The following is a 27,824-nucleotide window of genomic DNA, read 5'->3' as shown; positions in this document are numbered from 1 at the left end:
AAAACAGATTTTTGAATGCATGGTATAAATTAAACAATAAAATGACACATGTACAAGTTAACTTAACCCAGGCCTTGCTTCCCAACTGTCATCATGCTGCACAAAACACTTTGTGTTTTGGCATTTGAGTAAAGGTGCATGTGGATTGTTTTGGATGAGCTTTACCAGACTGGTCTTCAGGTTGAAATACACTTCACCATGTCATTTGGTCTTTGTAATAATGTTTGTGTTTATTTTTGGCGCTTATTTTTGTGTAATATATATTTTATGCACATGCAAATGTACTTTTTCCTTGTTTCATTCATCTTGCTGTGGATTACCTGCCAGAAGGTGCCAGTAGTTCTGGTGAGCGTATGAACCATTCCTAATGGGAGCCAAATGAGGATGAAGATGGTTGTCATCCACCCCAGAAACACCAACGCCCATGAAGGGTAAGTGTATTCTCCATAGCGAACGGTCTTGTAAAGAATGATTTTAGAAAGGATTATTGCCTGCAGGAATCCAGGAAAATAAGTTATTATTTCAAACCTCTCACCAAACTCCAATAATTTTTAATTTTTCAATCACGTCACATCAACGACATATTCCCTTTCTCAGATCTGCACCTTTCTCATTTTGGAACAATGCCCTAATCTCAAATCCCAATGGAACAATACCCTAATGCTCAAATCAAAGCATTGAAACGGAAGGCCTTTAGGCCTCAATCTGGCAGAAAGGTGATGAAAAATATTGTTTTGACGTTTCCAAGATCTTGGCTTTTCGAAGAGCAAATTTGCAGCATTAAGATGCAAATAAGATATCCCAGGGTTACTTATGATATAATCTTGTAATATTTTCATCATATTTCTTGTAAACAGCCATTATTCTCATCTTTCCTCACAACTGAGGTTGTGCTGAGGTTACTTGCATTGTGAGCCAAGTGAACGTGATTCTCCCATATCCCAGAAGGCATCACGGTCATGAGGTTTAGGACCCATGACCACTCCGAAAAGGTTTCCATAGCTGAAAATGTACTCTGGACAGACTGTGATTGCATTGCAAGATGTTGCTGAAGGGCTGCTTAACGAGGGGAGGAAATTAAAACTTTGCCAATGTACCAGCACCTCAGAGCCTGCTCTTTTTGAAAGTTACTGCAGGATCTTTAACATCTGTCATCAAATCCTAGCAGAAGAGACATCCAGCTTGACGTCCATCCAGAGGTCAGTTCATTCACTGATGAAAAGCCTTGCCTATGAAGTATCAGGATGACGGTTCATTTACATACATTAAGTAATGGTTCATGGAAAAGCTGGAACACAGAACGGATCAGGAAGCAACAGAACAAAATTAACAGTCGAAAGAAGGTTGAACACCAACAGCAGGGATTAGCGGAAAAAACAGGGAGACTTGGGACAAACAAGTGATGTGGGGAGGAATGAGGGGAAGATGAGGATGCACGTGGGAGACGAGATGGATGCAGAAGCATAGTCTTAGGAAGGAAAAGCTGGAAATCTAGCCCACAGTGGGGAGCAGTACTTAATCAAGCTGCGGATGAAGGCTGTGTAGAGTAGATGGATAAGAGTTCAGCCGTGCAAAGGAAGAACCTTGCACGACAGAGAATGTCCTGTCGGCAACTGGCTTTGGAAGCCAACTTCGAAGATCGTAGCTGACAGTGAGACCCATGAGTTTTTAAGAGGATTGTTGCGAAAGTAGATGGAGGGTTTGCCATACTGTTCTTTCAGAGAGATAGACTGAGAGTGTGAGTTTTTCAGGATTGAAAGATATTCCAAGTGTTTGACCAGCTTTTGATTTTGTCGAGGTCTGAAGAGAGGAAAGATGTTGTTCTCTGCCGATATGAAGGATGAGGGATGTCACAGCAGAGGGTGGAGTCCTCAGCAAAGAAATAAAGAGGGTGCCAGACTGTATCGAAAGCTCAAGATATGTTGAGAGACAGCCCTGATCTCTAGTCTGAGATCTCTTGTATGCATGAATTTCGACTCGTGTGTGTGGTCATACAGTGGATAGATGCTTCCTGGCAATCCTCCGTCTCGATTAGGCTCGACGAACATGGCGAAACAGGAATAAAGGTGGATATTCCACTGAGATACAGCCAATGCTCCTCAGAATTGGGTCACAGGTCTCGGTGGGAAATCCCGTTGTGAAATGTTGATTTTCAGGAGACAAAAAACACCAGTGCTTCGGGGTGACCAGAGCGGTGGTTAAACAAAATGAATATTCCACTGGCAATAAGCGATCAAAAATGGCACAAGACAAAAGATAACCCCGAGAAGTGGAAAGTTTGTTGGGTTGTCGTGAATAGCGAGCGGGTGGTGAAGCTCCTAGCTCCAAGCCCCTCGAGATGAGAGAGTCCACGTAAAACTTCACCTTCACCCTGGTGCTTTGTCCTCTCGTACTGAAAGAGTGGATTGGTTGTTCCTGGTTTTAAACCTTGCCACACTAACCAAACGTTTACTAGCAGAGCGTCGGTATCTGAGGAAAAAGCTTGGTGAATTGATTCTGCCTGCACCGTCTGTTCATGTGGGCCTAGTGACTTCTAGTTTTACATGCATCATTTTCTACAAGTCAAATGGCCTTCTCAATTTTAAAGTTAACTACTCTCCCACCTCACCCCACCATCACCACTGGCAGCCTTCTTCCCACATTTACGAATGCCAAATTGCAGGGTTTCAAGATCACAAGACAGTGTACATTTGAATAAAATCATCATAAATTAGAAGAGCTGACCAATCGCTTCGCTGATGGAGCAATTAGTCATCATGTCCCTTGCTGCTAGAAAGGGGAAGGAAAAGGGAGAGGAGAGGGAGAAGAGGTAGGGGAGGAAAAGACCGTTGTCCAGGAAAAGAAGGAAATTGTAATACCCCCTGACACGACCACCTTTGTTGAGGTTTTGGCTGATACCACCACCAACAAAGTTGCACTACACGGTACACATTTACATAGAGAAATCGCGCCCTGCCCCGGCCCTCCACACACCCACACACCCATGTTTTGACTTCTTGTTGATGTTTAATTTACCCCTTCACCTTTCGGAGCCATCTGTTTTCACACCTATTGCAAAATAATGCAGAACTAATTTATTTTGGGAATTTAGCACTCGTCAGGCTGTTGCTGGTACGACTACCACTGGGCCCTCTACTATTTTGTCACGTAGCCTATACTACACCCCACACAAAGTTGTATTTATACCCCGAGTTTGGAGTTTGTAACTTAAACGATGTGGCTGTTCATAATGATCAAAGGCAGACAGACAGACAGACACAGAGAGACAATCGTGTTGAAATATATGATAACAATTGAGATGCAATTTTTATGAATAGCGTTCATGTTTTGTCACTGAAATAAATGAATGTGCTCCGTTGAGTTACCATGAGGATGCAAGGGGTTAAAAATCTCCAGCATATTTGGAAACACAGACCAGGCTTCTGTCCCGTCATCTCCTTCACATTGGCACAGAGTCGCTTCGTACCTGAAAGATTTAATCAGCGCCACTTTAAAATAGTTTCAATATTGAGTGAAGAATAGTTTAATAGACATTCAAATATCTTAACTCAAACAAAGTGAAGGGCCTTGGTAAAGGTTGTAGTGATTGCATGAAACATGGGTACAGGTTTCCTTTCTTGTTTTTTCTTTCTGATCCCAATGTACAGTGTTTTGTCTTCTTGCTGGGGTTTAATTTACTTACTTCTTCACCTTTCGGGGACATCTGTTTTTATACCTGTTGCAAAATATAAAACTACCTTTAGAGGCCATTTTTCCCCGCAGAGCAGGGGTTGGCCTTTTTCGGGCACCGTGGTCCTCTTTTTCTGAAGCAATGTTTTACGGCCGGATGCCCTTCCTGCCACCAACCCTGTTCGTCGCCTCTTGCGACACACAGGGAATTACCAGTGAACTGGTACTCAATTTTCCGACCTCGGAAGGATGACAGGCTGAGTCAACCCCCCTGGCGTTAAGTCAACGATCAACCGGGATTCAAACCCAGGATCCTTGGATCCCAAGCCGGCACCCTAACCGCTAAGCCAACACCAGGCTTCTGTTGCAAAGTATGGCAGAATTAATTTATTTTGGGAATTTAGCACTCATCAGGCTGTTACTACAACTACTACTACAACTACTACTACTACAACTACTACCACTGGCACCACTACTAATTTGGCAAAGACCCCAATTACTCCCACCTTATTGTGCTGTTTGCCAGAGTTTTTGGCAAAATTATTTCATGAACCAGCTGCCCAGGCCTGATGATTGACCAAAGGTGGTGGTAATTGGTCATTTCTTCAGGGCCCGTGATTTTGAAAGTCAATGCAATAATGTAATTATAATCAATACAGTGGCCTGGAGGAGTATTCACCCCTTACCAATAATGACACATTTTGATGAACTAATATACCCACTCCTTATGGGAGTGGCAGGAATTGTCATGTTATTCTCCTCTCTTGGATATATAGATTACAGTAGATCTAGAATCGGGCCTCAAGAACGTGTGGGGTGTGTTCAGTTACCAAGTTTCTTGTCGAGCACTCACCAAGTAGCTTATGTATTCAAGGAAGCACTCCATTCAAAGCCATTGATAAGGACCGGCTCGCTTAGCAAGCGCTAGCTAGCTGCTTGGCAACTGAACACATCCGGGTTTTCCTCCCTTTCAGTTTAGTGTTTAACAGCAGAAGCGATTGTTTTTCAAAGGTAAGCATACCTGTTTGTGACTAACACTATTTTTTGGGTGCCCCATGAAACACCATGATAAGCAACTTGCAAACGTTAACATGGTATTTGTCCAAGGAGGAAAAACCCTTGGGGATGGGGGATATGATTAGAAATAATTTTGTTTTCTAATAACATTACTATTATTTATGCTATTATCAAAAGTGTTGTTTTTACTTTTTTTAATTAGAAGCAGCCTTGGAAAAACGCCACGATTATGGATCTATACATGGATATACCTTAACATGGATTTCGCCCGAGGTAGCCAACTCCCTTGTGGTTGGGGGCACATTAATTCACTACAACCTCCATTGTGTGACCCTTAGTCCTCCTGTCAGGTTTGGTTGAGATTGGATAAGTAACGACCGAATGTATCACGATCGGCCAGACAGATAGACAGACAGACACCAAATTGTGTATTTCAGTACGATTACAAACTATGTGGAAACAATTTTTCCAAATGGACTTTTTTGACTCATTACTGAAGAGATCAAACTAACCATTGTTTTGTTGAAGTAGGTTACATGTCAGTAATACCTGCAAAAAACATGTACAAATCAACACTCGTTGGCTGCAAAAGTATTCACAGGTGCTTCAGCCAGTACTTGATGGAAGCACCTTTTGCAGCAATGACTGCTACGAGTTTATTGGGTCGGTCTCTAGCAGCTTTGCAGTGAGATGGTGAAATCTTTTGCCCATTCTTCACCTGAAAATTACTCTAGTTCTGCCAAGTTTGATGGGAATCGTCAATGGACTGAAATCTTCAAATCTCCCCATAAATTATCAATTGGGTTCAAGTCAGGACTTTGACTGGGCCAATCAAGAACATTTATTTTCTTCTCATTGAGCAAGTCCAGTGTGGATTTAGCTTTATGCTTCAGATTATCGTCCTGCTGAAATGTGAATTTCCTACCCAGTTTCAGATTAATGACTGACTCAAGCAGGTTTACATCATGGATTCTCCTGTACTTTGCACCATCCATTGTCCCTTCTATCCTGACAAGTTTGCCAGTCCCTGCTGATGAAAAGCAGCCCCATAACATGATGCTGCCACCACCATGCTTGACAGTAGAGATGGTTGATGACTGGGTGATGTGCGGTGTTAGGCTTGCGACAGACGTAACACTTTGAATTTAGATCAAAACGTTCAATTTTTGTCTTGTCTGGCAACAAAACTATTCTCCAGATGCCTGCAGTATCATTAAAACGCTTTTTTGCAAACTCCATACGAGCTTCTAGATGCGATTTTTTCAGCAATGGCTTCTTTCTTGCCACCTTTCCATAAATGCCAGCTTTGTAAAGGGAAACAGGATATTGCAAAACAGGAGCCTTGCAAATCTTTCAAAGTCATTGTTGGATTTACAGTGACATCCTGAACCAGTTGCCTGCTTGCTCGGCTGCTGAGTTTGGATAGGCGACCTGATCTGGATAGATTCTGGGTGGTATGATATGTCTTCCGTTTCTTATTGAGGGATTTCACCGTACTCAAAGGGATAATGAGTGACTAAAATGTTCTTATAACTATCTCCTGAATGATTCTGCTGCACCACTTTATGTCCGACTTCTTTGGAGAGCTGCTTGGTCTTCATGTGTGCCTTGTTGGTTGATGTACTCAGACGTCTTCTTCTTCTTCTTCTTCTTCTTCTTCCTCACAATACCAAAATAAGGAAAACAGTTTTAAAAAATACAAAATTAAAATTGATGATTTGATGCAGCCTTGACCTTTGAGCTTTAGATGTAAAAAAATAATAATCAGGTTCTAGCTTTTGATTGGTGAACCAATTATGTGACCCAATATGCAAATTCTTAAAATGACAGGTCAATTGAACGGAAATTTACAATTTTATGCAACCTTGACCTTTGAACTTTTGATCTAAAAAACAATCGACTCCGACCTTTTGATTCGTGAACCAATTCCGTGACCTGATATGCAAATTCTATAACTTTCAGGTGAATCTAGTGAAAATTGGTGATTTTATGCAACCTTGACCTTTGCCCTTTTGATCTAAAAAAAAAAATCTTCTACCTTTTGATTGTTAAACAAATTCAGTGACCCAATATGCAAATTCTTAAAATTTCAGGTCAATCAGATGAAAATTGACGATTTTATGTGATGCTTGACCTTTGAGCTTTTCACAAAATTATTAATTCAGGTCAATTGTTTCATTTACCTTCTCTATATTCTCATAATAAAGCCTTGGTAAAAATTTGATGACAAAACTCAAATGGTAAATTGTAATTTCAGGTCAATTGGATGAAAATTGATGATTTTATGTGATGCTGGCCTTTGATCTTTTGACCAAATTATTAATTTGCCTTCTCCGTATTATCATAATTAAACTCTGGTGAAAAGTTGAAGACAAAAGCTCAAATGGTAAAAAAAAAAGTTACAGCCTGGACACGCATACACACACGCGCACGCACGCGCACACACACACACACACACACACACACACACACACACACACACACACACACACACACACACACACCTCGTTTTTTCATTTCTGTTCCTCACAATTCTATCCCTCTCTTTCATTCACAGGCAGACACACACACACACACACACACACACACACACACACACACACACACACACACACACACACACACACACACACACACACACATACACACACACACACACACACACACTTAATTCATTGTACAGTATCTGTTGTTCCTAAACTTAAATAATTTAAAGGATTGTTGTAAATGATGTTAATTTTACAACATCCCACATTCACCTTTATTTAAATTGTAAACCTCAAACATAGTTTCTCCACCTAAAGCAAGAACCTTAACCTGTAAACAATTGACTAGTTTCCCGACTGCGCAGATCATCACCTGGGCACCGTTCTTCCTCGAGGTTTCGATCCTTTCAGCCCAGGACCTCTCCAAACGGCGGATCCACAACCTCGATCATGGATCCACATCAATTGATGGTAAATCAGTGGATCCACAACCTCAGTTGCGTCCAGGCAGTCAGTCAACCCATCAATGCAACATCACTTATTCCAACTTTACTCGCAATAGGATTTAATGTGTTATCATATATTTATAACTTTCCTTACACACACTATAATATGATAATATCATTAAATCATTCACATCTTACCCTTAAATACATCAATCGACCAAACAGCATGACCACACCACCTACCTTTCTATCAAACTCTATTTCGAATGTTCAAACTGTCATTTATAACGGTTTTTGGCATGCTGCCGTATCCTAGCAACCACTGATTCCGAGCAACATTAATTTGTAGTATATTTAATTATTATATTGTACTGTATTTACATAAAGATCTCACGAATAATATTATATTGTACTGTACTTGTATTATATTGTACTGTAATATAATAATATTATATTGTACACTTCGAATGTCCAAACTGTCATTTATAACGGTTTTTGGCATGTCGCCATATCCTAGCAACCACTGATTCCTAACAACATTGATTTGTAGTATATTTAATTATTATATTGTACTGTATTTACATAAATATCTCATGAATAATATTTTTTATATTCGTATTGTATTTTACTAATTCGATTTGGTATCGTTTTGTGATATTACAGAAAACTTGTTTTAATCTACCAACTGCAGCTCCCTGTGCTAACATACGTCTGACGAGTTGTTGTAATTTATTGATCAGTTCAGAGCTGTGTGTGGTTGCTCTTACAGTCCTAATTATTTCACCTGCAACCGTACCATAAAATAGCTTTTTGGGAATGTTGCTGTCTAAGAAAGGCATTCGGACAACGTGGAATGGAAATGCATCTCGTTTATCAAATAATTTGGTGTGAAATTTATTATTATGGATTTAAATTTGTAATTCTAAAAAGGAAACTGAAGTGGAAGTTTGGTTTTCCTTTTTTAATTCAAGTTCTTTTGGACATATATCATGAAGCTGTTCAAACACAAATCCATCATTAATTGCCAACAAATCATCAATGAACCTGAAGATGTTTCCACACCTTTGTGAGGTTAATTTATTCCTGCACATGTTCTGGACCCAATCGAACTCGTACATGTTCAGGAACAAATTTGCAAAGAAAGGGGCTGGATCTGAACTCGTGGGTATCCCCACTGTCTGCTGGAGTATCTGGGGATCTGAACCCATGGGCATCCCCACTGTCTGCTGGAGTATTTTGTTGCCAAATGTAAAGAAACTGTTGTTTAGCAGAAATGGAATACTTTCTTTGAGTTTACTTTTTGAAAAACTGCCTGAATATTGATTATCCTTTACAGACCAGTGTGCTCTGTTTTGATATACATTAATGTATACGCTATTACCTCCTGCAAATGCTTTATCTACTGCTCTGTCCAATGCGGTTACGAGCTTGTCATGTGGAATGTTTGTGTACAATGTGGAAAAATCAAAAATTGAAAGACATTTTGCTTTACCCTTGTTATTAATGTTATGGATACTGTCGATTACCGGTTTGGAATTGTCAATGATCCAGAATATCTTAATACCAGAATAAAACGTCACTTTTTCATGGTAATTTTTTAAGCATTTATAGATTAGTTTCATCGCCGCTGTTATACTACCCGATGAAGGTTTCAAATTACATACTCCACTTGCGATGATGAACCTCATCTTACAAGGGTGTTTGTACATTTTTGGGATCCAGTAAATGAATGGTAATTTATGGTGTTTATCCGGAGCTAGCAGTCTTCTCACCGTTGAGTGATTTGTATGGTGTTGTATCAAGTCTGTTTTGTTCTCGTTACTTATTTTGTAGGTCTTTGAAATTCCCGTGTCTCAGCCCAATTCTTCCAAACGTGTTTGAATGTAGAATGTTTTACATACAAATGCAATTTTATTATTTGCTTTGTCAATTGGAACAATAACACATTGCGTTTGAAGCTGCCTTAAGGAATCACGTGTCTCTGGATTGTTTAAAATTGCCTTCGGATTATTGATTCGAACTTTTCATTTCAAATCAACAACTCTCCTTTTCACATGTTTCTCTACCTCCTCCAACCATAAAGCCATTTGTGTGTTTGGTACTTTATGTTTATCAATTTGTCCTCTGATCCATTCGCCCAGTCCCATCATTGTAAGTTCCATTGCTTTATTCCAGTTTATTCTTTTATTTTCTCGATAATTTGGTCCTTTTGTAAGTAACGCACGTAATCTTTTATCTTTCACTATTCTGAGATCACCTGCGATGACGTGTTTATGATGTGGATCTTTGAATGCGGAATGTTCACAATTACAATGATGTTATTTAGCCATTCCTCTACATCTATAGATTGTACAGTGTCCTTGTAGTTGAAGATCTTTCCCCGAATTGAACTTCCCAAAGTGTACACATCTCTTGGTCGCTCTCTCTGTTGTATTGTTTCTGGAAGTTTACTCCACACTTCCTTATGTTGAAGTATTTTCTCGATATTGATCATTTCCACCCCTTTGTTATCAAACATAATTTTGATGATATCATTGTCTCTTCTACTATTAACTTCTTTAGGTTTCTCTTTGTACATTTTATGATCAATCATGGCCAGAATTGCTGCCATGTGTTGGATTGGGAGTTCCTCTTGATCGTCCTCTTCCATTAATCTGTTCACGATTTGCCAAACTTCTTTCATTTGTATTTTTTTAAAGGTATTTATCTTAATTCTGCTGCTGTGAAGTAATGTGCAGATATTGGATTTGTTAAGATCTAACCATTCATTTACGATTTGTTGTGGTGTGTCGATAATTGGACATTTACGTCCATAGTTATGTACTCTGTGTCTCTGAGAGTCTCGTGGTGAGGTGTTAAACACAGAGGCGATGATGTTTTGTCCATTTTGCTGTGTATAGGTGTCATTAATTCTTTCATTTAATCCATAAGGGTAAGCAGTTCTTAATTCTTTAATCCAGAAAAGTTCTCTACGCTTTCGTAATTGTGTGATTGTTTTATCTTCCATCCCATTCTTTTTACGGCCATTTCCGCTTATCTTTTCTATAACCTGAACACTGAAGCTCGCATTTTCACAATATCCAGAAGTAAAATGATGGGTAAGTAGTGGACAACCAGCAGTTTTATCTGGGTTTTACATGCCGCTCCTGTGTGCATTCATTCTCACATTACATCTCTGCATTGTTTCACCAACATATTGCATTGCACATTTGCTACAGGTCACTAGGTAAACTATATTTGAGGTTTTACATGTAAATAATTCTTTCGTTTCTTTTAACTTGTAAGATTTAGCCGTTACTGTACAATTAATTATATTGTTTGTGGTAAGTATAAGACAAGTTTTGCGATTGCAAATCCCACATTTACGCACTTTGACTTCGGACAAGTGTTCCCCATTGGCTAACCCAGAATGGCCACCTCCTACAGCCCGGATATCTGAGTTAACTACAGCATTACCTTGTCGAGGAACACAAATCCTCTGAGGATGGTTAGTCCCCAGGGAGGCTAGTTCAGCTGGGGGCTGCCCTGCTTCACCTTTCATTTTGTATAATTTCATCATTTTCATGTTTGCGGACATTTGACGGACAAAGACAACAAAACACACACACACACACACACACACACACACACACACACACACACACACACACACACACACACACACACACACACACACACACGATTACAAAACCCCTTCTGCTGTGCAGGGGACGGGTTAACAAGTGATTACATGCAGGTGGAACAAAACCCCGCAAATGGAGATAACAACCAACATGAAACCTATTACACTTATTTTGTAACCTTTCAAACAAATAATTTGCTCCTGAAGTGATTTGGTGTTCATTAGCTAGCAAATGGTTTGAATACTTATGCAACTGAAAATCATGATATTCTCTGTCAATCTGATTTAGTCACATTTTATCTGCATTTTTTAGCTGCATCACTTTGGACTAGCTTGTGAAGACTATAATTTAGCCAATCCCCAACACAGCGGGAGACGGGGTTTTGCAATCACTTCTGTGTATGTGTCTGTCCAGGCCGTAACTTCTTTTTTTTTTTTTTACCATTTGAGCTCTTGTTACCAAATTTTCAACAAAGCTTTATTATGAGAATATGGAGAACACAAAAAAATAATTTGGTCAAAAGGTCAAAGGTCAAGCGTCACATAAAATCATCAATTTTCATGCAATTGACCTGAAATTTTAAGAATTTGCATATTGGGTGACTGAATACGAATCCGCATGTTGTATGACTGAATTGGTTCACCAATCAAGAAGCTGATTGGTTTTTTTGCAACAAAACGTCAAAGGTCAAGGTTGCATAAAATCATGAATTTTCATCTGAAACAAACATATCCTCCGTCCACCTTCGGTGGTGGAGGTAATATAGGTCACAAAGATAGGTTTGCGTACTGTATACATTTGGGTACTTGTGCTTGAATATCGTTGCTGTACTGCAGAAAAATGGTGGTCGCATTTCATATAGCTGTTTTTAAAGGCCACCAGGAGGTGTGCTATATCAACAACTAACTTCCCCATTCTCTGCAATCTCATTATTCCCTCCAGATCTTGGAAACAGCTGTTCCCCACCATCTCAAATCATCCCTTATCTAAAACCATAAACTTTTCTATTAAACCATGTTTTTTTTGCATAAACCCTCCCCAATCCCACATCTTTCCAAGTTTCCAGCTAGGCCTTCCTGAGAGTCTGGCTGATGTATCCATCTTGTCCAACCCGTGTGTCCTCCACAACACCCACATTATTCCCCACATCCATTATTTATCCAAGTCTCCCTCTATTTTTCCCTTATTCCTATTGTTTGTGTGCCCCTCTCTCTTTCTGCTGCTCCTTTTGGTTTGTTACATCATGATTCATTCTGTGTTCTAGCTCCACCACAAGCCTCAACCTTGTGCACAAAAAAAATCATGCAACATTGGGTGTCAAATATTAAACATCATTATTTCTGAAACGATCCAAATATTTTTAATCACACTCTACAATTTGTTAAAGATACTCACCATATATCCAGAAGATCACAACCAGCTCGATTAATATATTAAATGGAAAGATGAAAAAAAGAATTTGACCTTCTATCAGCTGGAACAAGTACATTCCACTCTGCAGGAAGAGGGGCGGGATTGATCATGGTTCATTTGTCCACAATGCACTGGATGGTATAAGAATTTGTTAAAAATAAAACGTGTACAACATTGTCCCAATCATTGTTGTGTACAATCAATACTGAGATTACTTGGCATCGCCAACATGCTGCCAAAAGACAGATTTGAAAGAACGTGACCTGGCCATCAACAAAGGATATTTGGAAAGTCTATGTATTGCTGCACATTCCATATGGATGGATCACACCTTGGATCCTGTGATAGGAAATACAGGCAAATACTGACATTGTCTTGGAGACTGAAGTCCTTCTTTATAAATTCAAACTAGAAAGCATCCCGAATGCAAAGCCCGTCCATATCCGCTTTGTACTCAAATGAAACTTGATAAAAACAACAGCAGCAATGGCAATTTTTATTAATCAGTGTTCTCTATATTTTCAAAATAAAGGTTTGTTGAAAATTTCAAGTCAAAATCTCGAATGATAAAAAAGTTATGGCCTGGACAGACTCACTGAAGCTCAAATCTATAATAATAAAAGGCAGTGTCCGTCCATCCGTCTTTCTCCTCGATAACTCCAAAACCATGAAACCTAGCTGCCTCAAACTTTGCATGCATACAACTGGACCTCCAACAGATTGCAATGATGAAAACTGAGTGTTTGGGTGTGTTATAACACCCTTTTTGACGATGATGAACGAGGTGCTCATAAGAAAAACCCCGAAAAAGCGTTACCAATATGGCGGCCCACCATCTTGGTCCGCCGACTGCCACTCGCTGTGTTCTTTAGCCACCATTTTGTTTCGGCCAATTCAAACGTGCCTTGCCTTGGAAACGCGATCGATTATTATCATTACATAATTGAAGCATATCATCAAAATCTGCATTCGGACATGAGGATTGGATCCTGTAGAGTGTAGACTAACGAAATAAATGTCCAAATCTGGAGTGAAACCTGACAAAATTTACCATGTCTAGCGATTCTTATAATGAAGTGTATATATTCATTTATTTAAGCGAGGCTGACATTCTCCTTCTGGGGTTAGTTTTTTTTTTTTTTTACTTCATTATAATTTTTTACTTAATTCATACTTTCATGGTATAGGGTGTCACTCCACTGTACTGCGATCTGTTTTTTAAATTCCCTCTAGATGATGGACCCAGATTGTGTATATTTTCAAGTATTAAAGAGGTGGTGTCCCGAACACTTTTGGCCAATTCAACCAGAAGCAATCAGCTTGCTATCGCTTGCCAAGCCAGCCGTTCCTTATCGCCCATTTTGTTGGAGTGCTTAAGCTGCTTGGCGAGGGCTCCACAAATGAAGTGAGAAATGCCTGTGTAGTAGTGTGTACTTAATGAATTAGTCACAAGGCCAGGGAAGTTTGGGTGTGTCATAACACCCTTTTTGAATATGACTAACGAGGTGAACCACCACTTGGTGAACGCTATTCAGGCTGCTTTTGCAAACTATGGCATTACAGTAGACAGAGCTTTCTTTTTGTTTTTACCTACCCATTTTTTTATTGACGAACATTTTTGTGTGATATACTTTCATTGTATTAATAGATATTTGTATGAATATACCTATAAAAATATACTTGTTAAAAAGCAACAAATCAAATGTCCGCCATGTCGAACTGTATCATTGTACTGTATCATTCCCTTCCGGAGTTTATAGTGTAGCGATGTGTGGTGAGGCGTCTCCCCCCCCCCCGCCTTCACTTCTCCCACTTCCTTGCTCCACCCTCCCCCTCCCACTCTCCTCCCCCTTCCCTCTCCTCTCTCTTCTCCCCCTTCCTTCCCTTCCCCTCCCTCCTCTCCTCCCTCCCCCGCCTTCCTCTCCTCCCCTCCTCTCTTCATAGTACCATCAGGAAGCGACTCAGTGTTATCCAGCAACACCGGACACGTTTGCTCGTGGTAATTAAATAAAGAAACACAAAAACGATTTTAAAAACCCGGCCGTCTCGTGCTGTGCAGCGGATGGGCTAATAAGGGCTATTTACACTGAATATTACTTTGCGCTTTCACATTTTGACCCAATTATGAATTATTATTCTCCATAAAATGGTAAAACAGTTGTTGCTTGGGCAGACAGACAGACAGACCTATTCTTGCGCTACATCGGAACAAACACATATGAAAAACCCTTTTGGATGCACCGTAGAAAGAGGTTATCAACACCATAAGGTCATTGAAGTCGCTCAATGCCGATATGCTCCAGGCAGTCTTCAAAAAAGACCAGACTTGGTGGTTTAATGGTTGGAGCATCTTCTCTGCGTCTCAGAGGTCGGCAGTTCAAACCCTGGCCAAATCATACCAAAGACGTGCCGCTTCCGGTTTCTGAAGTTCCACTTCCGGTTTCGCGATCGAGGTGGCGACTTTTGTTCTCTCCGGGCATCCAAAGTTAAGTTATTTTTCCAATTGTGTGTTTGTCAAATTTCTGCTCATTATTTTGGCGTCTATGCGTTATTGTTTGTTTCTGGTTCGTTTTGGTTTGAATTTCCTGTAACTCGTAATAAATTATTCGTTTTCTGTTTGTTCTGCATGTGCGGCCTTGTAGCCTGAGGCTTCCCCCGTCGAAGTTTGTTCACTAAGTTCCTTCATTTGCTGTTTTTGCTTGGTTCTTCGATTTTTCCATTCTCCCCTGAACTTCCCTGAACATCTACTCTTTGTCTAATGTTTTAAATCCCCCGCCCCCCAAAACCCCCCAGAAACAAAACCAAAAAAAAAAAAAATTCCCTTTCTCCACGTGTGCTTTTGTCTCATCATGTGATTCTGTCCACGTGCGCTGTCTCGCCCCGCCCCCATTATCTCCTTGCCTTCCACCTTTTGCCCTGTTCATGTGACTCGTGGTTGTCCCTCGAGGCCCTCTCCCCGTTGGTATTTTTGTGAATATAAGATTGTTCTTCACGGTTCTGTTTAAATATGTTTAAACTTTCCCCTGCAGTGTTTTATTCAGTGGTTTATTACAACATGCTGTTTTTCTTCCTATTTAAAAGGCTCTTTTCAATTTCCTCTTCAACTCATTCCACTTCCAAAAAAATTCAATCTCTTATAATTCTTCCTCACTGCATGCTCTAAATTCACATTCAATCCAACCCTTCCTCTATCGTTCTTAAACGGATCTCTAACTTGAAAATCACAATAAACCCAATTTGTTATAAATTTTCGTCTTTCATTAATCATCCACTTTCTAAACTCCCCCCCTTGCCCCTCCCCTCCAAATAAACCCCCATGCCCCTCCCCTCCTAAACTCCCCCCTTTCCCCTCCCCTCCTAATCTCACCCCTAACCCATCCCCTTCAAATCTCCTCCCCAACCCCTCCCCTTCAAATCTCCCACCCCTACCATCCCTCTCCAATTCTCCCCCCTCCCCCTCAAAGCTGCCTCCTCCCCACTCCGTCTCCCTTCTATCTCACCTCCACCTCCCCCAACCTTCTACTTTCCTCTACTCCCCCTCAAACAACCCCTCACTGTGCCTCATCCCATCACTATCAAACCTTTCATCCTCCTTATCCTTCCCTTTCTTGTAACTCTTCTGTAATCTCTGACACACGATCAACTGCTCTCCCTACCGAGAGTCCCTTTATATACAGAGTTGCGACTTAGAGGGTCCGGAAAAATCTAGTCACGTGATTGCGTGGAGCCATTTTGAGTCCATCGCGGACAGGATCAGGATCGGACGTATATCGGTCAGCGTTTTAATGTTCCCGCTGTACGCAGCGTTCTCATTCGTGTTTTACATCGATTTTACGACAAAATGACAGGTTGTAGCGCCTGTGGGTGCACAAATAGAACGGAGAAGGGATTCAAGATGTATAGATTTTCATCAGATGCTAAAAGACGGAAAATCTGGGAGAACAGAGTCAGTCGTGTTGGATGGAAAGTAACTTCTTCGTCAGTTCTCTGCCAGGTCAGTGTGATGGTGGTAATGGTCCCACATGCGTACACACACACACACACACACACACACACACACACACACACACACACACACACATAAAGTGCTCGCTCGCTGCTCCATCGAGCTCCTCCTCCTCCTTCCACCCTCCTCCTCTTCCTCTCCCTCCCCCTGCCGCCCTTTCCCCCTCCCCCTATCCCCCCTTCGCTCCTCCTTTCCCCCTCCCCCTATCCCCCCTTCGCTCCTCCCTTCCCCCCCCCTTTAACCCCTGCCCTCCCTTTTACCTCTTCCCCTCCTTCCCCCCCTTTCCTCCTCTCCCCCCCTTTCCTCCTCTCCCACCCCTTTCCTCCTCTCCCCCCCCCTTTCCTCCTCTCCCCCCCTTTCCTCCTCTCCCCCCCTTTCCTCCTCTCCCCCCCCTTTCCTCCTCTCCCCCTCCCCCTACCCCCTCTCCCCCTCCCCCTACCCCCTCTCCCCATCCCCCTCCCCCTACCCCTCTCCCCCCTCCCCCCACCCCCTACCCCCTTTCCCCCCTACCCCCCTACCCCCTCACCCCCTATCCCCCTACCCCCTCACCCCTACCCCCTCTCCCCCTCTCCCCCTACCCCCTCTCCCCCTACCCCCTACCCCCTCTCCCCCCTACCCCTTACCCCCTCTCCCCCCCATCCCCCTCTCCCCCCCTACCCCCTCCCCCCTCCCCTACCCCCTCTCCCCCTCCCCCTACCCCTCCCCCTCCCCCTACCCTCTCCCCCCTCCCCCTACCCCCTCTCCCCCCCTACCCCTACCCCCTCTCCCCCCTACCCCCTCTCCCCCCTACCCCCTACCCCCTCTCCCCCTACCCCCCTACCCCCTCTCCCCCTACCCCCTCTCCCCCCTCTCCCCCCTCCCCCCTCCCCCCTCCCCCCATCCCCCCTCTCCCCCACCGCCTCCCCCCACCGCCTCCCCCCACCCCCTCCCCCACCCCCTCCCCCACCCCCTCCCCCACCCCCTCTCCCCCCACCCCTCTACCCCCACCCCCTCCCCCTCCCCCCCACCCCCTCCCCCTACCCCCCCTTCTCTCCCCCCCCACCCCCTCTCCCCCCCTACCCCCTCCTCATATGTGGTGACTTCAACTGTCATCATGCCAGCTGGCTGTGTGTGGGGCCCTCTCTCACCAGCCATGGCACCCCCAGCAAAGGACTTCTGCGACCCATTGGGACTGACACAATCTGTCAATTTCCCGACCCGGATCTCAGTCAATGGAGTATCTTCTCTTCCAGACTTGGTTATGACAAACTTCCCTGCAAATGTCTGCTGCTCTTCTTCTGCTCCAATCGGTTCTTCTGATCATGTGCTTGTTAAAGTGGTCATCTCTCTGGCCATTCTCACAGAGCCTCCTCAGCGTCGACGAGTCTGGCATTTCACTCAGGCCGACTGGCACGGTCTGCAAGCAGCCATCAATCATCTGGACTGGTCTCCCATCTCTACTGCCTCTGACATCAATTCTTTCTGGGAATTCTTCCAAAGCAAACTGCTCTCTCTCATGCACAGATTTTTCCCATCTCGTCTTCAGTTGTCTTACCCTTCCTCCCGTTCATGGTACACTGAATCTTGTGGTGAGGCAGTTGCCCTGAAACAACTTGCCTTTGCCTCTTGGAAGACAAATCTAACTGAAGGAAATCTCAGTTCCTTCCACCAAGCTCGGAACAAGTGTGTGTCTACCCTCAGGAGTGCCAGGAAGCACTATCTCTCCACACTCAAGAATGAACTCTCAAACCTGTCTCCTTCCTCCAAACCCTGGTGGCATCTGGTCAAATCTGTTTCTGGTGTTGGTTCCCCCTCCATCCCCTCCCTTACCTCAAATGGCTACACAGTTGACACCGCACGTGACAAAGCTGAATGCCTCAACTCTGTGTTTGCCTCAAAATCTTGTGTCCCAAACCCATCTCTCTGTGTTCCCACCTTACCCAGTCGAACCCAACTGCTCCTGGACTCTGTGTCCTTCTCTGCTGACAAGGTAGATTAGTTTTTGTCAAACCTCGACTCTGATTCTGCAACTGGACCAGATGGCATCAGCCCACGGGTCCTAAAATCCTGATCTGCCGCTCCACCTTACACTGTCTCTGTTCTTTTCACCCTCTCTTTTGCTCAATGTCACCCGCCAGCACCTTGGAAATCAGCAAACATTACCGCTTTACACAAAAAAGGTGCAAAAACAGATCCTTGCAACGACAGACATCGGGTGCCTGCTCCCAATTATCAGCAAAGTCATGGAATCCGTCATTGCTTCGGATATCAAATCCTTCCTCTTCTCCAATGGCTTGATCTCCGATCATCAATTTGGATTCAGACCAGCTCATTCTACTCTGGACATGTTGCTTCTGCTGTCTCAACAATGGATGGAGGTCCTCAATGCCAAACAGGAAATCAGAGCTGTCTCCCTTGACATATCACGTGCCTTCGATATGGTCTGGCAACCAGCTCTGCTCACCAAACTCTCCTCCAATTGTTAAGGATTCGTCACTTCCGTTGTGGTTTTCATCCACTGTAAACATTTTTGATTCTATGTACTATTATTGTTGTCGTTTAAGGGAGATAGAGATTACTATTTGCAAAAGGTAAAAAAGTTAATGTTTTAAATGAAACCGCACGACGAAGAAGAGGAAGAGGAGGAGGAGAAGGCGGAGCGAGTGAGTCGGACAAGAAGCCTAGCTGCTTTGAGGTCTGGAGCGAACGATTGGCGAATGAGAGTCACGAGTGAACTTTGGGTTTCCCAGGAAGGGGATTCCTGCGATAGAGTTCTTATCGCTGTGACAGATCAACCTGCGTGTCAGGTTTTGCGGTCGATTCCGAGGAGAATCATCGTAGTGCCATTACTCCTCGAGAACGGGCCGTCAGCCATTTTGACTCGCGCGCTTTGCGCTTTTTTCTCAAGCTCAAGGTTTTTCACTTTGCCTTAACCATTGTCACCGCATTCAGACGTGAATCTTGTGTGTGTGTGTGTGTGTGTGTGTGTGTGTGTGTGTGTGTGTGTGTGTGTGTGTGTGTGTGTGTGTGTGTGTGTAACATGGCTTTTGATTGGGAAATCTGCGGTTCGCCGGTTGGGAGCCGTGGGGCGTCCATTCCCGAGGGGTGTGATTTCCCAGTCACCTTGAGGGCACCTTTGCGCAGCTTTGGCCGCGTGACTGTGACTGTCATCCAAACGGGATTCTGATCTCGATTAGACGTCGTTCTAACGATCGCTGGAGCGGATCGACTTTGGCTTGAATGCGGAATAGAGACATTGGGGAATGTTCCTCTTTTCTCTCACTTGGAGCACAGTGAGTTGTATTGTATGAACCTCATGGTACCATCATAGGAAATATATATTGGTTGTACAATTGATTACTATTGTTGTTGTACTGTTATTCTTATGTGATCTTAATACAATACTTGTTTGTTGGTAACAATTGGTGTGGCTTCACCATTGATTTTTGACATACAGAATAACACATCTTTCTGCCGTGACACGTCTCGGGGCTCGGAGGTACACCGTGACCGGGGTTTGGGGAGGAGCACGTAACAGAAATTTGGGGCTCGTCTGGGATTAAATTCCCTAACATTCTCGTCTGGGATTAAATTCCCTAACATTCGTCCGGGATAGAATTCCCTAACATTCCCCAAATTCCCAAATTTGGAATTTTTCTAACATTCCCAAATTTTTCAAAAAAAAATTTTGAAATATTTTTGTGTGAAGGTTAACAGGTGTTAACTGATAGTCACCATGGTGTCTGATGCAGAAAATTTTGCGGCGTCCCCTAATGAGGCACAGTTCCAAGCCTTAAAAAGATCGGAACTCTTGATATTGGCCAAACATTTTAACTTGGAGGTCCGAGTTAATATGAAGAAAGCAGAGATGCAGACATTGGTGGTAGAATCTCTGGTGGGACAAGGAACATGGAAAGAGGTAGCCTTGGATTGGTTACCCGAGGAAAAAGAAAATGTGGAGCTCCGGAAAATGGAGATGCAACTGCAGAGCCAGGAAAGGTTAAAAGCAGAGGAAAGGAAAGCAGAAAAGGAAAGAGCAGAACAGGAACGAGAACTCGAGGAAAGAAGAGCAGATCAGGAACGAGAACTCGAGGAGAGAAGAACAGAGGAAAGGAGAGCTGAAAGGGAACTCGAGGAAAGAAGAGCAGAACAGGAACGAGAAATCGAGGAGAGAAGAGCAGAGGAAAGGAGAGCCGGAAGGGAGTTAAAGGAACGTGACCTGGAGTATCAGAAGGAACTTAAACTCAAGGAGCTGGAATTAATGGGAGAACGGAGAGAAGAAGTATCCATGCCGGCTAGTTCGACAACTAGTCAGAACACTTGGGATGTTGGTAGGCATGTGAGGCTGGTTCCACCCTTCAATGAAAAGGAGGTAGCCAAGTTTTTTTTTATACTTTGAGAAAGTGGCTCAAATGCTAAAATGGTCTGTGGGGTCCTGAACTATGTTAGTGCAAAGTGTTCTGGTGGGTAAAGCTTAAGATATCTATTCGGCTTTACCGATTGACCAATGTGCAGATTATGAGATAGTGAAGAAAACCATTCTCAAAGCCTATGAATTGGTCCCTGAAGCTTATCCGCAAAAATTCAGGAATGCCAGGAAGAATGAGAGTGAGACCCATGTGGAGTTTGTCAGAATGAAGGAAACCATGTTTGATCGGTGGTGTGACTCTAAGGGGAATGGGAAAGACTTCAACCTGTTGCGACAATATTGATCTTGGTGGAGGAATTCAAACAGTGTGTCCACGCGGACATTAAAGTACATCTGGATGAAAAGAAAGTACCAGAGTTGTATGAGGCAGCAACCGTGGCAGATGACTATGCCTTGACACACAGGATGGGGTTCCACAAACCTAACTTCCCGCCTCGAGTTAGCCAGGGGGAGTTATGGTAAATCAGGGGCGGAGAACAAATATTCATGGAGGTGGCCTAGAGATGACAATGGGGACAAATCTGATACCGCGAATTTTAGGGATCAGAAGACTACAGTTCCAAGACAGACTTATCTTCCGGGGGGTCCGAGGCAGACCACGAGTTTTTCCTCCGGGCCTACTTGCGCTTTTTGCAAGAAACCTGGGCATTTGATGTCCCAATGTTATGCCCTGAAAAGGAAAAATCAGGAGCGGAGTCAGACGAGTACAACTCCGAATGCATTGGCCAATGCGAGAAATCGTCCTTGGAGGACAGTGCCTTGTGAAGGTTCCCATGCCAAAGTTACGGCATCACAGAACGACCTTGTTCAAGAGGGTTACAAACCTTTTATTTCAGAGGGGTTTGTTTCACTGGATGGAGACTTAACGAACCAGAGACCTGTTAGGGTATTGAGGGACACAGGAGCACATCAATCTTTGATGCTTGAGGGCCTTTTTTTTTCTTTTCTTTTTTTTGTATACAAGATCGAGGCTCGTGAAAGAGCTAAAGCCATTGCCATTGTCAGAGAAGACGGCAACTGGTGTTCGTGTTCTTTTACTGGGGGTTGGTGGCTATGTTAAAGCTCCACTTCATGTCATCCATTTGAAGTCTGATTTGGTGTCAGGACCAGTCACCGTAGGATTGCAAGCCACTCTTCCTGTAAAGGGAATCTCTTTTATTATCGGGAATGATTTGGCCGGTGGTCGAGTTTCTGGTAATCCAATGTTGGTGGAAAAGCCCAGTATGGAAAATAACACCGCACAGTCAGAGCAGGAGATTCCGGGTATCTTTCCATCCTGTGCTGTGACTCGTGCTATGGGTAGGAAGCGCTCTGAAGAGAAGGAGAAGGAAGGTGATGTGAATTTGGGTTCCTTAGAGGTATTGGAGGAAAATTCTGAAAGAGGTAATAGGAAAGGGAGTGACATCAAGGAACTCAAGGAAAAGGTGGCATCTGGAACAATAGAGGAAATGGAGTGTCCGTCGGAGACATCTGGGAACGAGGTTGAACAAACGGTGCTGGTCCGAAAGAGACTTGTTGAAGAACAACACGGAGATTCGGAGATCCAGAGTTTAATTGGTAAAGCCGTTACAGAGGGAGAGGCTATGAAGATACCTGTTGGTTACTTCATGAAAGGGGAAATACTCATGAGAAAATGGAGACCACCGGAGGTGCCAGCAAACAATGAGTGGAAAGTTCATTACCAAATTGTGGTGCCACCGCCGTACCGGAAGGAGATATTGAGTTTGGCGCATGTGACACCTTTGGCCGGGCACCTTGGAGTGAACAAGAGCTGTGACAGAATATTGGTACATTTTTTCTGGCCAGGATTGCGACGTGATGTAGCGGAGTTCTGTAAATCTTGCCATTCTTGCGAGCTGGTGGGAAAACCTAATCAGAAAGTCCCATCCACACCTTTAAAACCAATTCCAGCTTTTGAAGAGCCATTCAGCCGTGTCATTATTGACTGTGTAGGCCCTTTACCTAATACTAAGGCTGGACATCAGTATTTGCTGACCATCATGTGCGCTTCCACAAGGTTCCCAGAGGCAGTGCCTCTTAGAAAAATTACTGCGGCAGTTATTGTGAAGGCCTTGATTAAACTTTTCACTTTGGTTGGCCTACCTAAGGTCATCCAGTCTGATCAGGGTTCCAATTTCATCCACTTTTTCAGCAAGTGGTACACCTGTTGGGAGTGGAGCAAGTAAGATCAAGTACTTATCATCCCAAGAGCCAAGGGGCCTTGGAAAGGTTCCACCAGACATTGAAGAATATGATCGGAACGTATTGTTTTGAATGTGCCAATGATTGAGGTGAGGGAATACCCTTATTGTTGTTTGCTACGAGGGAATCTATTCAGGAGTCATTGGGATTCAGTCCTTTTTAATTTGTGTTTGGACACGCAGTGCGAGGACCGTTGAAATTGGTGAAAGAACAGTGGCTACAGGAGGAGTCAGAGTCAACAGTGGTGGAGTATGTGTCAACGGTTAGGCACAGATTGGCAAAGGCTTGTGAAGTTGCGAGAGGAAACTTGAAAGCGACACACGATAAAATGAAAGTGAGACATGACAAGAAATCTCAGATAAGAAATTTCCGTCCTGAGGACCGAGTGTTCGTGTTGCTTCCTGTTCCAGGTCAGCCACTACAGGCTAGATATTTTGGTCCCTATGCAATAGAAAGGAGGGTTAATGAAACAGATTACGTGGTGACAACTCCTGACCGACGGAAAAACCGGCAGCTGTGTCATGACAACCGACTGAAGAAATATTATGAGAGGAAGCCTGTGAAAAAAATGGTTCCTGTCTCACCTGTCGTGCCTGTAGTCGGGGTGCAAGAGAATCCAGAGGTTGAGGCCGGTGTGAAGTTTGATAACTTTGATGACCAGGCTTGTCCCAGATTGACGAACACAGAAGTGTTGAGTCATTCAGATGAGAAATTAGGTGCTATTAGAAAGTTGCTTCTGCAACTTCTGCAAAGTTGAATTGTTATGTAAATTGGATATTTCTGTATTTTATTTTCAATTGTTTTGTAAAAATTTCTTTTAAAAATACCACTTTTGACATTATGGTGAACGAGATGGGTAAAGTGATGGGTAAAGCTAGCATTGGATCCCTCTCCCCTTTCTCTCCCACTCTCTCTCTCCCCCATTCCTCTGTCTCCCCCATTCCCCATCTCCCACCCCCAATCCCCTCTCGCTCCCACAATCCCCTTTCCCTCCCGTGTATCCCCACTTGTCCACACTCATCTTCACTTGCGTTCAAACGGAATAAGTAACCATGCATACGGTTTTTTTCAACCAAGTACATCTATAAATCGATGATTACTTTTCCAACCACAGATTATAATCGGGTGATGGTACAGGGAGTTCAAACCCACACCCAGACGTTTTTTGGAGCGAAATACGTTTCCAGTGAAAGATGTCGTAGTGTGCGGACATGCATAGAAACACTCTGCTGGACCCGTATCGATAACAGTCGCTACATGGACGGCGATCTTGCGCACTTGTAGCACGACGAAGGCGCCCCAGCAATGCCGCGCTGGAGGATTTTATTTATTTATTTGGCATGGGGGCAGTGCACATTGAAAGTATCTGTATTTGTTTTTTTTTTCAGTCATACCTGGTCACCCTGACTCCAACATTTATGAAGGCAGGCTCACTCTGCACTGACACCAGAGACCTGAGAGAGAACGCAAGCGTTCCTGGCTATGATCAACTTAATTTATCCGACTACCGAGAGTCACTCGACTTCATCGGAAGAGACAAAACTACCAAGACCTCAGAAACAGATCAGAGAAGGACAGAAGAAGGCGAAGAGAAGAGAACAAACGAGTCCGTGTACAGCCATTTTACCAACTTCCCATAGCCATGCACTGTGCCTTTGAATGTTCTTCGCTTCTTCCCTAGCATGGGCGGCTGCAGGAACGACCAATAATGTGACATGTTGCAGCACACCCTTGTGAGGTCTTCTTATGCCATGCTGAATTGCCTTGTGCTCAGAGCACGGGCCATGGGGGAAGTTTCCTGTCTACTCTTTGCCACCTCTGATGGCATAAACAACAGGACAACTTCATCCAATGGGTCCCGAGTCACAAAAAGGCTCCAACCTACACAAGCACACACAGACCATGCTAACTTATCATTCTACCTAATTTGCACCCTCTGCAACGTCACACTATGCTTTCTGTATGCATTTCTACTTTGGCGAGCTTGTCAGTATCAGCTTTTCAAGTCTAATCGTATGATGTAGTTGGTTCAAATTACAACTGTAGTGTTTGTGTTGTATTCACAACACTGCGATTTTAAACCTTTGTTCATATGGCCAGGTGCTGCTTACTACAACGCATACCTGGGTGATGTAAGGAATTCCCATTATCATTTGAGTTAAACAGACGAGCAGAACCACAAACTCTTTTCTGTGCAGCTTTTGGAGCAGGTACGGTCCACAGCTGTCCATCACAAACGTAGTAAGCATCTCCACATTAGCAAACTGTAACAGAATGAGACACACAAAGTTTAGGTTGACTTCACAATATAGGAAAACTACATGAAGAATTACGTAATACTTGTTTATTAAGAAAGCTGTCACACTTCAATTGACAATATACACACTTGGCATTTAATATGGAATTTTTTTTTGTGGGGGTGAACTTACTTTTCAAGATGACTTAGAACCAAAAGTTCACTGGAATTATATTGAAATTATTCGAGATTTTGTTAATGTGACCTTTAAAAGAAACAAAAACCACATTTGACATTTCGAAGCAAATAAATTGATCCTTGAAGGTGATGTAAACTGATATCGAACTCAATTCACGGACAGTACTGTGTTAAACTTCTGTACGTTTTCCAGAAGTATCTCTTTATTTTGCACATTAGCCAAAAAAAAAATCAACAAAAACAAAAGCGAAATTATGACAAAAGCGATTACGGACAGTAAAATTACAGTTCAGTCCTTCGTGTAACCCCCACGAGCATTCAGGAGAGCACGTACACGTCGAGGCATGCTGTTCACGAGATTTGCCAAGGTTTGGACAGGAATCGCTTGCCATGCAGTGACAATAGTCTGCTGCAATTCACGCACAGAGGTCGGCTGCTGGTCAAGTTGTCGATTTGACGCGTTAATTCTGCCCACGAGTTCTCTATCGGATTCATATCCGGGGACATGGCAGGCCACTCCATATGCTCTACACCACGGTCAGCAAGACAGTGTTGGATCATGCGAGCATGATGAGGCCGTGCATTGTCATCTTGGAAGACAACGTTTCCTCGAAAGGCTGCACGAGCAAATGGAAGCAATGTTTCTTCCATAATGACCCTGTACTTGAACTGGTTCAGGTTTCCATTCAGAACAACCAGGTCAGTTTTGCCCCCTGCATGAAAAGCAGCCCAAACGGTCACCCCACAAAAGCAGCCCAAACCCCCAGCTTGGACTCTTGGCACAATACAATCTTCGTTGTGGGCTTCATGCACTTGTCTGTGCACTCAGACGCAGCCATCTTGACGATAGACCAGAAATCTAGACTCGTCACTGAAGGTCACGTGATTCCAGTGTCTTGGCTGCCATTGACAGTGCTCTCTGGCCCACTGCAATCGGCGCTGGCTGTGTTGTCTGGTCAGGCGTGGCTTTCTCAGGGGACGCGTGGCACGATAGCCTGCTTGAACCAGTCATTGCTTCACTAGCCTTCTGGATACAGGCACATTTGTCAGTTGCTGCCACTCAGCCTGAAGCCGATTAGCTGACTTGGTACGGCCATTGCAGACTAACCGGTGCAGCTGGCGATCATCTCTCCATGTGGTTCTGCGTGGACGTCCTGGCCTCGGTATTGGAGTAGGGACACCCATCTTAGCATTTCGTTTCAGGATCTTTGACACCTGACCTTGAGTGATGCCATACTGCCGAGCAATAGCACGCTGTTTCATGCCAGAATTTTGTAAAGCCACCACTCCATGACAAACAGCATTGTCAAGTTGACGGACCATCTCCAGAGGAAGCAGCAATAACTTTTGTAGACGTGCAGCAGTTTTTTCCACGAATACAGGACGCAACAACCCTTATATACCCGATTGTGAAGCCAATCGTCAAATGTACCTGTCCTTACATTTTGTCATGCCACCTGTGATATAATCCTGTTATTGACTTCTTGCTGCGAAAGACAATCAGTGACATGGTTCTTTCAACAAAGACATCACCGAAGGGTAAAAGAAACTCACCAGATTGATATACTGAGTTCAGAAAGTAAACCCAAGTCAAGAAAAAAAAAATTTCCATATTAAATGCCAAGTATATAATATCAGGTGATGCAAGTCAATTCTTCATTTAGACAATTGTTTCATGAAGGTTAAACAAAAATAATTTCGGGTGGTAAACCATGCTGTCATAAATAAGTTTAAAAGGAGAGCATCATGGGAAAGGTGTCGTCTCGATGAATAGTGTGCTATCGTTGTATATTTCGGCATGTTGACATATACTGTAGAGGTATCTTTGAAGCCCTTACTGGTTTGCAAATCATTACTGCAAATAACCATGATGTTTACATTAATATATATCATATTTTAAATAGACTAACAATGTGTGAGCATTTGTAGAGTTCCAAATGGCAACTGTAACTATTCTATGCATCTTTAGACTGTTGATTTCTAAAATGAATTAAAGATTTCTGAAAGTGTGTGGAGCCATAAGGGTAAATGTGATGTGTTATGAGTCCTTCCGTACTCTGCGCATGTACAGTCACATGAAAAAGTAAGTACACCCCATGTAAAGTTTTGACTTTTTCAAC

General features: G+C 43.3%; 1 protein-coding gene and 1 long non-coding RNA gene across 11 annotated transcripts in view; both read left to right on the top strand.

Moving 5' to 3' along the window:
- The window catches only part of LOC137439459 (multidrug and toxin extrusion protein 1-like), a 649,989-nt gene that overhangs the window by 92,981 nt on the left and 529,184 nt on the right, over positions 1–27,824 (top strand). The gene's annotated exons all lie outside the window — the stretch shown is intronic.
- LOC144888749 (uncharacterized) lies at positions 321–27,792 on the top strand. The gene is made up of 3 exons (XR_013621320.1): positions 321–431; positions 7,538–7,643; positions 24,659–27,792. It is a non-coding gene; the product is annotated as an uncharacterized LOC144888749 (long non-coding RNA).

This window comes from Myxine glutinosa, chromosome 14 (genome assembly GCF_964187855.1).
Source record: "Myxine glutinosa chromosome 14, kmMyxGlut1.1, whole genome shotgun sequence".
Classification (NCBI taxonomy): domain Eukaryota; kingdom Metazoa; phylum Chordata; class Myxini; order Myxiniformes; family Myxinidae; genus Myxine; species Myxine glutinosa.
This window is presented reverse-complemented; position numbering and strand designations above follow the sequence as displayed.